This window comes from Falco cherrug, chromosome Z, assembly GCF_023634085.1.
Source record: "Falco cherrug isolate bFalChe1 chromosome Z, bFalChe1.pri, whole genome shotgun sequence".
Lineage (NCBI taxonomy): Eukaryota > Metazoa > Chordata > Aves > Falconiformes > Falconidae > Falco > Falco cherrug.
In genome coordinates this window covers 35,043,247-35,055,079 of record NC_073720.1, presented here as the reverse complement: position 1 = coordinate 35,055,079, position 11,833 = coordinate 35,043,247, and the positions used below count along the sequence as shown (strand labels likewise).

Sequence of the window (11,833 nt, the reverse complement as noted above, 5' to 3'; positions counted from 1 at the left end):
TTATAAGTAGGCAATATGCGTTTCTATTAAATTGATAATATACTTAGTTTTAATTTCATCAGCCACCCTGAAATAAGATCAAACCTGTTTTGCCATTACTTACAAGGCAAATTAGTCATGTCTGTATTTCAATAAAGACTCTGCCTTCTTGTGGGGGTAAAAATGATCTGAAAAGATTAGGTCACCTCTTTGTCTATGAATCTTTAATACATAAATGAGTGTATATGTGTGTGTGTGTTGAATTAAATAAACTAGCAGAAGTGGGGAAGAAAAATGAGCAAACCTTATTAACAGGAGCTCAGTTTTTAGTTTCAACAGACTTAACTAGCAGAAGGGGAAAGGAAGACCTGGGGCTGGCTGCCAGAGAAACATTGCTGAGTGTAAACACTCCAAGGCATCTCAGAATGCCCTTATCGTAGGGAGCCCGAAAGTGTTTGCACGCTGGGTCTCTGCAGTCAGGAGCAGTCCTGCAAGCAAAGAGTGTTTATTGTGGATTTTTAGTAGGAAGAGAACCACAGCCAAGCTGACCAGAAAGACTGGAATTTCATCTATCTCTTTATCCCCTCCCCCTCTCTGTCTTTCTTTCTGTCGCCCACTCATTGGATTTCTTTCTCTGCCAGTCTTTTAAACCAGAGATTACTGGGTCAGTGACATTCATTATTTCTTTTATTCTAGTATGATCTCGTGTTCAGCCTCCTGGAGAAACACTGCTACCTGTAAGTATCTGCTTCAAGTTTGTTGTATACATTGAATGCTGTTGTGTTTGTGGTTGTAATAATATTTAACAGCTTCAAACATCCAGTTTTCTGCTGAATGTTGCAGCAAAGCAGTCAGACAGTAATTTTTGTACTCAGGATGAATGAAAGCTCAATTCTAACTCTGGGGGAAAACAGGCACTGGTTCTTGCCAGTATTTTAGAAGAATTTAACTTGGAAGTTAAGGATTCAAAGAAACTTAGTGTATCCTAATGTTCAAGTTGATACAGATTTCTCAACTATGCTGACTTTCTTCCGCCAGCTTTAATAAAACTTTGTGCGTTTTTTGTGTTTTTTGTTTTCTTTTTTTGTTTTTTAATAAAGGTTTAGAAGCACTAAGCAAGATTTCTTTTCTTAAAATTGTCTTTTTCCTAAGACACACTGGGAGAGACAAATGTGATAAAAAGCACTGGAAGACATAATGAAAATTTTCAATATTAGTAAGTCTTTCTAAAGGATATATTTCATTCAGCTAGAAGAACTTTTTTTAAAAATGCATGTTGTAAAATTGTAGACTTTTATTTTGCAGTAGGGATCTGTGAGAGTTTTCATGTCATGTACATTCAGACAGCTGACTTCATTCATCTGAGTCAGACAGACGTTCATTGGTCATATGCATGTGTAAATGTTTATGTGTGTTTCTGAACACACACATACATGCTTGCACAGTTTTTATATTTCCTGTTGATTGCTATGCATTTATCTAGCTCCAAACTCTTATAACGTCACCTTGTAGGGATTAGTTGCTGTCCCTCTGTGTTGTGCTGAGACACTTCAACAAAATCTGTAGAAACAGGAAAAAACGTTTCTTGAAACAGTTACTAAAAGGGAATTTTTTAAGTTACGTTTTTGCTAGTTAGAGAATTCTGCTAGGTCATTGTCTCAGCTAACTTAGGACTGCACACTACCTCGAGAGAAATGCATCTCTGCTGTTGACATGTGTCCAAGGTGTCTGTGGGAGACATTGGCACTGTAAATCACCAGTTGCTTTCACCGTATAAGAGCACACACACCTGCAGAAATTGTCCCATCTCTTTTCTCTTAACTCAGGTGTTACTGCTGTGGGCCTGCCAGCATTTTCTTCATGATTCTTCCCTAGGGTTTATTTTGCATGCAACATGACTGCATGCAGATCGTTTTGACCTAGAGACTAAGGTGGTCTGGATTGGGCACCTTTAGATTTTGAAATTTTTTTCCAGCATGGATCCCTGCTCTGAGAAGAATTAGGCAAGTACAAGAACAATGGATTAAACAAGTCCCTGGACAATGACTTGAGTTGTTAAATGAAAGTACCTTCTGCCTATTCATTCCTCTAATTTTCTGCAGTCCTTGTAGTAGTCTTGGTAATATTAGTTACAGTACAAGTGGTCTTGATAATACATGTCTATTATAGTATTAGTTACAGTACAACAGGAATTAACTTATTCATGGGGAAAAGAAATGATTTCTGACTTCATCAATCTAACGGTGAATTTAGGCAACAACAACAGTATGTGTAGTAAAAACATCATGGTAAAATAGCACATGTTAGCCAAATAATGATACATTAAAAGTACAATTCACTTGACTCTACCTGTTGAGCATAAAGAGAAACTGAGCAGGTCATTTGTCATCAAAACTTTGCTTCTTTCATTTTTTGAGATTCTGTGGCAGTCAGTTGTAGACCAAGATTAATTTATTCCACACTAACGGCTGCGTGGGCTAGAATTACTGTAGCTAGGGTGTCCCTGCACAACTTCATCCTATCGACTTGCAACAGGAGATCCTCAGGATGATTCAGCTGCCTTTTGTGCAGTTGAGTAAATAAACCTGAATAGACTACATCTGGGAAGTTGTTAAACACTGCCTAATGAAATGTGCTATTTCCATCTGTAGTTGCTACCATTGTGAAGCCTACAATAGTATTTCAAAGAACACTAATAACTAACCGTAGCTGGATTGTGTTTGATTTTCTGACAAATGTTGTCTAAAACCATGATGTGACTACATGAGCTGACAGGTTGCAGCTGCACTGTGCAGGCATCCTGAATGCATAAAGATATATATTTATCAATGGAAATTGTTAACAAAAGAGGAACTTGATTTCAGGGTTCTTTTTTAGTGCCTCTAGATTAATTTTGGTGAGATGTGTAACTGATCTAGTGCATACTACTTGTTTATCAAACATCATCTGAAGACAACCATAACACATCTAAGTAACTTACAGATTTCACAGAAGGACCTCAGATCAGTTTGATTTGTATGTAGGGAATATCAAATTCCCAGTGGAGTCCCCTCACATACCTTTGGAAACCTAAATTTTTGTCTGGGCTAAATCTATCCTCTTTCCCTTAGACAGCTATATAAACAGGAAGGAATTGCTCTTTGGAGGCATAGTTTTTTCTCCCAGAATATAGCAGTAATCCTGGCAAAAAGCTCAAATTAGCATCTAAGTTTCACATATCTGAGACGCAATGAACCAAGCCAGTGTGTTTGTGGGAAAGTTTAAACCTTACCATCTACCAGCTGTTAAAATTTAAGCATTCGAAAAAATCCTCCATGTAGCATGTGCAGCAGATTGCAAGTCTTCTTTTGTTTAGCACTGCAAGATGCAGAACACCTGCCACTGAGCTTGTTTTTGTGAAGAACAATTTGCTGAGTCTTCCTTCTTGAAAATTCAGAACTTTTGCCATTACCCTCAAGGCTCATCAACTCAAAGCTCAGCCTCTCCCCCCTGCTCAGTTAACCAGCCAAACAATGGTAGTGCATAAAGAAATTATTCTAAAAACACCAAAATCAGATGCTGTGCTTCAGGTAGTTTCTACCTGTAAGAGGGAGTCTGCCAGAGGTGGAAGTCCACTGCCATTTCATTGTTCTCTACTTCCATGTAGAGCAGGGTTGGGTGTTATCTCATTCAACTTACTGAATACGTGCATACTGCATAACACTATGGAGATGTGCAATATGTCATTGGTACTGCATTTTACCACCACTGTCTGATGATTGTTTCACTGAAGTATCAGACCTTGCTGTTCATGGTGTAATGAAACAATGCCATTGTTGGACCGATGGTCACAGATTCCTTGTCCCTGCTTCCTCACCTTGTTATTCCTTATGCAGGAGGCTATTCCTGCTCCTTTCCTACGGGTTTTGACACCCTTACACCTATGGGTCAGAGATCTGTTCACTCTCTGGTAGAGCTGCTCTGATGTAAGTCAAGCTCATCTAGCACCTTGTGCATGACATCTGACCACAGCTTGCAAAGGTCATGAAAAAGCCTGGGGCTCCAGAGCTTGTGTTGTCACGTTAGGTACTGAATGTAATGCTGTAATTTCTGTCTTCGCTCACCAAAGTTATGGGTCAAGGTGAAGCTAACAATTTTGTCCTTGTAACACAAGCACAAAGGTCACTGCCTAATCCTAGGCTGTTTGCTGGGTTTCACTAGTTTCTTTTCTATTCATTGCTAGGTAAGTGCTGAAATGAAATGTCTTTTCAAAGTCAATGGTCTTGGGATGTTTATTCTATCCACTACACTCCCTTTACTCACACACATTTTCCATTATTAGGGGTAGTTTTCATTTTTATTTTTGAGTCATTCTCTGGGTGGATTAAAGGAAGCATCCTACTACCCACACATTGTTATAGACTGTTCTTCTTTTAAGATCAGTAGGTTTTATTCCCTCTCTGCAGTGCATATGATTAAACAAGAAATAAAAAGGATGGCTAACTAGTGCTTTTATTTTACTGATTTCAGTGGTTTCCCCCTAGTTTATATTCCTCCTCACCCCATAAGTGGGAATCTCCAGGATCCCTCTCTCCCTTCTTATACAGAAAAAGCAGAAAAGAAGGACTAAATGAGTTCCTGATCTTTGCAATTGTGTCATGCCCTTAGAAGAGTACCAATATGATATTATAAACCAATTAAACCAGTAAAAAACCACAGTGGTTTGTATTAACATTTACACTGAGAAGTAGCCTGCTCCCTTTGATCGCCAAACCCCCAAATCTATTTCTGTATTTGAATCATCAAAAGAAAATTTGAAGTGGAAATATTTAAACCTTCTGAAAATTTAACTAGTCCTGGAAATGGCAAAGAGGTTGGTTCAGTCTGTGTTTCTCCTAGGCTGGTTTGACCTTCCCTGCAAACAGCTATACCCTATAGCTTTACATTCTCAAAGGAAAGATGGGAAATCAGTGAGCACTGAGACCCAGGAGGATGAGGGTCATGTGCAGGACAGTAACCTATGGATAGCATCAGTGGAACAACCTCACTGGTAGCTGCAGTGTTTTATGGACTTCCTCAGACAGCTGTCAAAAAGATGGAATTATTTCCTTTTCAGAGTAATTTCTGCATTGCACTCTGTTCCAGTTCAGTGTTCATGTGTGGTGGAGAACAGGTGACAGCTCTTAGTTGCATAATGATCTTAAAAACACATAAGGGGCAGCTAAGAGAAAAAAAAAAAATCACTTCTCCTCTATATTCTCAACTTCTGTTATGTGAGACAGTTTTCTGGGCTTAAAAGAGTAGAGGGCAAAGGCTTTTTCATTGGTCCCTTGAGGAGAAAGTATTTACCTGTTCAGAAAATGTAATTTAGCTGTTAGTCTCTCACCTTTATTAAAACAAAAGCCAAGACTTAATTTTATTTGCTTTTGCAGTTGTCTTCAGTACTATAGGCATCTGTTAACAATAAGATCTCGATCTCTATCTCAAAATGTAAAGTACTTCTAACAATATAATCAGATCTATTTAACACTTGAAAGGGAACAATGCATTGTCCTCAAGATAGTCTTTAAGGGGACCACCACAATCAATAGCTCTTTTTTTGTTAGACTCAGTCTGGGACTCTGACCTTCTCTACCTTTTCAAATGTATGTTGTGTAGTGGTTGAAGGATAAGCTGTTAAGAATCCCTGAGATTGATTGATTGAATGTGTTCCTCTCAGTGTTGCTTTCTCTCTTTATTTTCTTGTCCATCACTGTCTAAGCCCCACCACCTGTCCCCTTACAATTTAGCCCTGTTTAATGGGAAAGAGCTGAGCACGGCTTAGACAGAAACCCCTCTGGCCTTACAACTTCTGGTTGATGCAGAAGGGGGACTCATAAAGACTGGAAAATAAAGGGGTTCAGGGAGGGATACTGAGTAGTCCTGTGGAAAAGAATAATTCATTTTTCAGCCTTGCATTAAGCTGTAATACTTGATATTAATAGTGCAATAATGTTTATGGTGTTATATTCAGATTTTTCTCCTCTGCTACTTGTCTACCTTTGCCTAACGTCAAATATGTTTTCAGTCTTATGTTGGCTTGTCAGCATACGGGATAGTTCTACACTCAGATTCCACTACTTAATAGCCTAAGCTTGGATGGATCATAATTTAGTGTACAACAGTGACAATATTATGCTGAGAATGAAAACTGAAGTCAGAAATTATCTCTGTAAATTGAAACTGTATTGGGTCTTAATCTGACAATCACTGTTAAAATAGCTGTAATGTGAAAGAGGGTAAAATGAACAAAACCAATGTTTTTCTACCTTACAGTATTCTGCTTTAATACAACAAAGAAACAAAAGAAAAAAAGAAATGTTAATAACCTGGATACATCTGATGTGCTTCACATCCTTCATCTCTTTTCCTTGATGAAGAAAGGTCTATTCACTGACCATGTAATGAAACACTTCTTGTTTCCTTACTTTGCTAAAAAGTGTACAGGACTTCTGTACACAGACCAAAGCTGAGAAAGGAAAACAAAGAAGGAAACTGTTATCTACCGCTCCTTAACTCAACAAATACCTTGCTGAATACCTAGTTTCTATGTGACCTATAATCCTTGTTTCTAGTGCATGGAACAAAAACATTAAATAGTAAACAGTCCAAGGGATGCATGTGTTAATTGCACATTCTGAAGCAACAACCCCCTAATTTAAAAGCTCAGGATACTTTCATTGCCCGGGGCTAAGTTTTAATTGCTGTAATAATATTTGTCCTGTTTCCTAGAAATCATGCAAGGCTGCTATTTGTTTTCTTTAATCCCATCCTCCAAAAAAAGAATCCTATGTTCTTTCTGTGTCTTGTATGTTTCCTAGAAATCACGCAAGGCTGCTATTTGTTTTCTTTAATCCCATCCTCCAAAAAAAGAATCCTATGTTCTTTCTGTTTCTTGTAAACTTTTTCTGGTGTTCATTAAAACAATCAGTCCAGCTCCCAGCCAACAACAATCATCCTCTATAATCCCCTTCAAGCTTTGCAAAAGAAGAGGGCAATTTTGGATCCAATCGTTCTGTGAAATCTCCCAGGCAACCAGAGATTTTGTCAGGTACAGAGAAACTCTTAAATTCTCATCCAAATCCGTTGAAGACTTTGGGTGTCATTGAGACTTGGCTCAAAGTCACTGTGATTATAGATTTTTTAATCAGGTTTTAGGTATTGCAAATGAGAGTTACTGGTGCTGTTTCTGATCTTATTTTCAGCTGTTTTGCACTAGTAGATAGCTATCTAAATAATTGGGATTAGTCTTTATTTACATCACATTATCCCTCCTCAGAATCACTCAGGAATCTGTACACTTATAACTTCTAAATAAATAAGAAGTGCTGGAAATCTTCCCACCAATGATTAATATTTGCATTCTTTGAAGTAAACTTTATTCATGCAGGAGTTGTAATGACAATTATTTTTTCTCCCAAAAATTATCTAAAATAACAGATCTACTTAACACAAATCCAGAGACACACAACTGTGCATTTCTACATATATCTTTGGATGGGTCCTGCACAGATACATACACAGATATGCAGTTTTCTCCAGAGTCTGCTGTTGGAAGGACACCTAGCTTTCAAGAACTCTCAGATGCTCTTAGGGACTTCATACAGTTCTCCAGGTTCCTGAAGCGAATGACCACTTGACAAATTGGGAAGTTTTGACAGATATTTTGTGATGATAACTCTACAGCAGTTTTTTTAGTTCCTTTTCTGCAGTGTTTCTTTCATCTTTTTTTTTTCTTTTCTTTTGGGAATCTTGAAAACCAGTTGTATTTGGTGAGAATGGTGATGTTTGTAATTAGCCATTGCATCATTTCTCACATGTGCACCAGCAGCCTGGAGGGAAAACTAGTTTTTCTGGCATTTGGAAGAAATTTTTAAAAAACCACATCTGAAGTTCTCTGTAACCCTCCCCTACATTGTCCCCAGTCTGATTTATCCCTCTGTTAACTCTACAGAGCCACATCCACCAGCTCTTCAGAGGCCCCTTCTCCCCTCTGCCTTCTCCCCGGTTTCATCTGCAGAGTGGGGCAGGGGTCTGCCAGCAGACAAAATGCTCCTCAAAGTTGCAAGGGTCCCTTGCACAATGCCTTGGACATGTCTTCAAGACTCCTTTTCCAAGCTCCCAAATCCTAGTGTCAGCTTGGGCAGTCTACCTCTAATTACGAGAAGGAGGTCTCTTTCTTTGTTGCCACATTTTTTATACCAGTATGGTTTTGTATTGGATTTCATGGGAATTACTGGACACTTTGCAGGGTACAATGCAGTGTTTTGCAAAAATATACCAGGTAGTTAACTTGGGTCCTGGGAGCCAGAGAGTTCTGTCATTTCACGTTAGAGTCATCACATGATTTAGGGTGTAAAAGACCTCTGCAGGCAACTGCTCCCACTCCTTGATCTCAGCATAGCCAGCTTTTATGCAAGTCCAGCTTCAAAATCACATAAGGCTACTCAGCCCTTGATAATTTTTTTTAAAAATATCTTTGAGGGTGAGGACTCCACAGCTCCCCTGGGAAAGCCATTCCACCAACTGTGCTCACTGTGGCTTTTCTTTTTCAAATATCTAATGTGAATTTCCCTTGTTATGCATTTTGTGGGTTGCATCTTGTCCCTTCCCTGTGCACCTCCAGGTTCTCGGCACTCTTCTGTTAGATGTCTAAAACCAGCGATAAGTCATCTCTTCAGGCTGAACAGAGCCTGCTTTCTCAGCCTCTTGTCATGTACCATGTTTCTCCATCCCCACTGAGGGGTAACAACTGATATATGATGTATCACTGAACTGACAAGGCTGTTTTACTTCTGATATTGAGCTTGTAGGCACAGAGTGCTCCTGGAGATGTTTCACCATATAGACAGACTCTTAGAAAGTCAGTGAGGAAACAGCTTATTTTAAAAATAGTGATCCTCCTGATGAACACTATTATGTCATTAATCCTCTAAGTATATCTGAAACATTGTGGTGCATTTGGAATTAAATAGAGCCTTGGTCATTTATTCATTCTGGATACACAGGTGACATGCCAAGGGATTGCAGGGATGAATCGGGCTCAGCTGTGATATTAAGGGCAGAGAAGTAAGGAGACTAAGGAAGTCCCAGGCAGCCACAAAACACGTCAATGGCATCAGCAGCAGTTGTAAAGCTGCCAGAGAGCAGTGTAGTGTCACTGTAGATCAGTATTAAGTACTGTGTAGCACACAGGTGACTGCTGAAGCAATGGCCTTCTTCACACAGAGGGGAGAATATTGGTCTCATGGCATTCAGTCCAAAACTTTCTGATTTTATTGCCATTATGTGCTGAAAGGATCTCTTGTCATTTCACTTCAGTATCATTGGATAAGTGATTGAGAAAGTGAGTTTATACTTCTCAAGATCTTCACTTGGCCACAGATGGAGACAGCCCTGCAGCTGGGTAAGATGCAGGGTAAGAAGAAGCAGCAGAGGCACCACCACCTGTGCCTGAGGTTTATACCTGCATCCGGTGCTGGGGTTTATGGAGCAGGCACCAGAAACACGTTGACCTGGGCTTCATCAGAGCTGAGGTGCAGACACCTCTTCGTGAATGACTCCGTCAGTGACTACTGGAGAGAGACAGCTGGCTTTCCCTTCTTGTAAGCACCTAATGTAAGGTGTAAAGAGAACAGTATACTCCTGACCAGTGCTATTTCTGAGCCAGTGATTAGGCTGTCTCTGAGCTATAACGTGTTTTTGTGGTAGCTATTTGGGTGGGAGAGAAGAAAGAAAAAACTCCCCAGGCTGTAATTTTAGCTTTTCTCATAAGGTACCCAGTGCCCTGTGAATAAAGGCATTTTGCACAGTAAATCAGTGCCCTGGCCTGGTACCATGGAGCATGAAGTTACTAGCATTATCGTGAGGTGTGAACCACTGGGTCTATGCTTCAGAATTATTAACTGCCTCTTGACACTTTGCCAGGTCCAAGTTGGACCATAAAATTCCTAATGATTTTCTTCTTATCTGAGCCCCTCTATGGTTTAAGAAATTGGGTCTTCTCTGGAAACTGTCTGAGGCTCACTCATGCATTGCTTCTTCATCAGAGGCTGGAGTTAAAGGATTTAAAATCTATTGCACTCCCTGTGCCAGGAGCTTCCTGCTGGCCAAGGATCCTGGGATGCCTGAAGTCAGAGGAGACATTAGGCAGAGCATCTTCTTGAGACATATGCCAAGGAAGTTATTTCACTTTCCTGAGCCCTACCTTCACTTGGTTTGATGTAGGAAGTAGGAATAGGGCACAGCAATAGAGGTTTCCGCTCAGAACATCTCTCCATTTTTTGCAGCTGGTGTTTTAAGGAAGAAAAGGTGGTAGCTGATAAACGCTAACAATCCATGCACTACGTGATAAATGCCAGTCAGATATTCAGGTTAAAAGCGTATACTGGCTGCAAACCATACTTTCTTATTTGGAGGCTGATATGTTTTCCTCCCCCTCTTTCAAAGTTGTGCTTTATAAAACTGTGGACAATGTTTCAAAACTGTGTGGGTTTTAGGAACTGGAGTGCTGTCTCAGATGCGCTTATTGCATTTAAGTGCTATGCCTACCCATCCCACTTAGAAAGAAACAAAAATTAGTAAGTACTTTGCACACATTTACATATTTGGATTTTAGTAAAAGCTATCTAAGTAAACTTTTTTAAAATTAATTGAGATTTTGATTTGTTTCTGGAACATGTTAAAAAAACTTGACCATGGATTTAATTCCCTTTCGTCTGGCTTGAATTCTGCATTTTCTCTCAGCTTTTGATTAGACTGATCTGGCTGCATAATTTCAGACTAAAATGGAAAGATAAAAGTCTAGAAAAATGTAGTTAAGATTTGCGGACCAGACTACATAATCAGCATACATCTAACTTTGATCAATGTTAGTCCCAATGTCTTCAATCTTCAATCTCAGCTTAAGTGAGTGAACCTGTCTTGTGTTACTTTGGGAAGTAAATAATTTAAAATAAATTCTTAACTGCTTATGGTTTTTCAGTGAAACATAAAACTAGGTGAATAGGTGCATACGATGATAAGCTGTTCAGAAGGTCAATCTGCCAGAAACAGCAGAGTGAAGATTTACTTACTTGTTAACAATAATGAAGAAAATAAAGAGATACATGGATTTGGGTTTTTATTCATTTTCAGGAAAGCTCATGGTTGGTGGTAGGGTTGTGGTTAAATTAGACTTGTGCAAACAAGTAGTCAGGACACTAAAAACTTAGAGGAAACTGAAGGAATGCTGATGCTTTACTAGCCTGAAATTGTTATGAACTTATCAAATTTAATTACATTAATGTCATTGCCTATACTTTGGGCCATAGATTCAGTTACATTGGAGGGTTATAGAAATTAGGGTTTTATAAGGATTTCAATAGTTCTTGTTCAACATCGAAGAACTATGTTTTTCTTATGAGTTTATAAACATGAAAGATGAAGATTAACTGTAACTGGGAGCATGAGGAACTTGTGTAGGTTTTTTTTTCTCCATATTATCTTTTGTTCCTTATTTCCACTAAATTTGCCTCAGAATGACTACTTTCTTTCTGTGAAAAAGAAAAAAATCAGCTTTGTCATGACATATCATGTTTCTATGATGACATCCTGGCATAGTTACTACAGCAGGAAGAGCAGAGAGGCATTGGCAAAGTGTTTTCAACTAAAGGTTGACTTTCCACCCCCTCCCCCCACACCCCACCCCCCATTCAATGTGAGGGAAATGGCAAAAAAACAGATTTAACAAAAAGCCACTCTACCTTTATCCTCCTTCCAGGTATATTTAATCTATATGAATGCCTACTCCTGCACTTTCAAATTACTTGGATGCTCATATATGCCCTTTTATTGA

General features: G+C 39.0%; 1 protein-coding gene across 2 annotated transcripts in view; it reads left to right on the top strand.

Moving 5' to 3' along the window:
• Window positions 1-519: 519 nt before the first annotated feature.
• Window positions 520-11,833, top strand: part of FREM1 (FRAS1 related extracellular matrix 1) — a 74,703-nt gene continuing 63,389 nt past the window's right edge. For both annotated transcript variants that reach the window (XM_027807920.2, XM_055699759.1), the window contains exon 1: window positions 520-716. The gene's annotated coding sequence lies outside the window, so the exon portion shown is untranslated. The remainder of the gene's footprint in view (window positions 717-11,833) is intronic.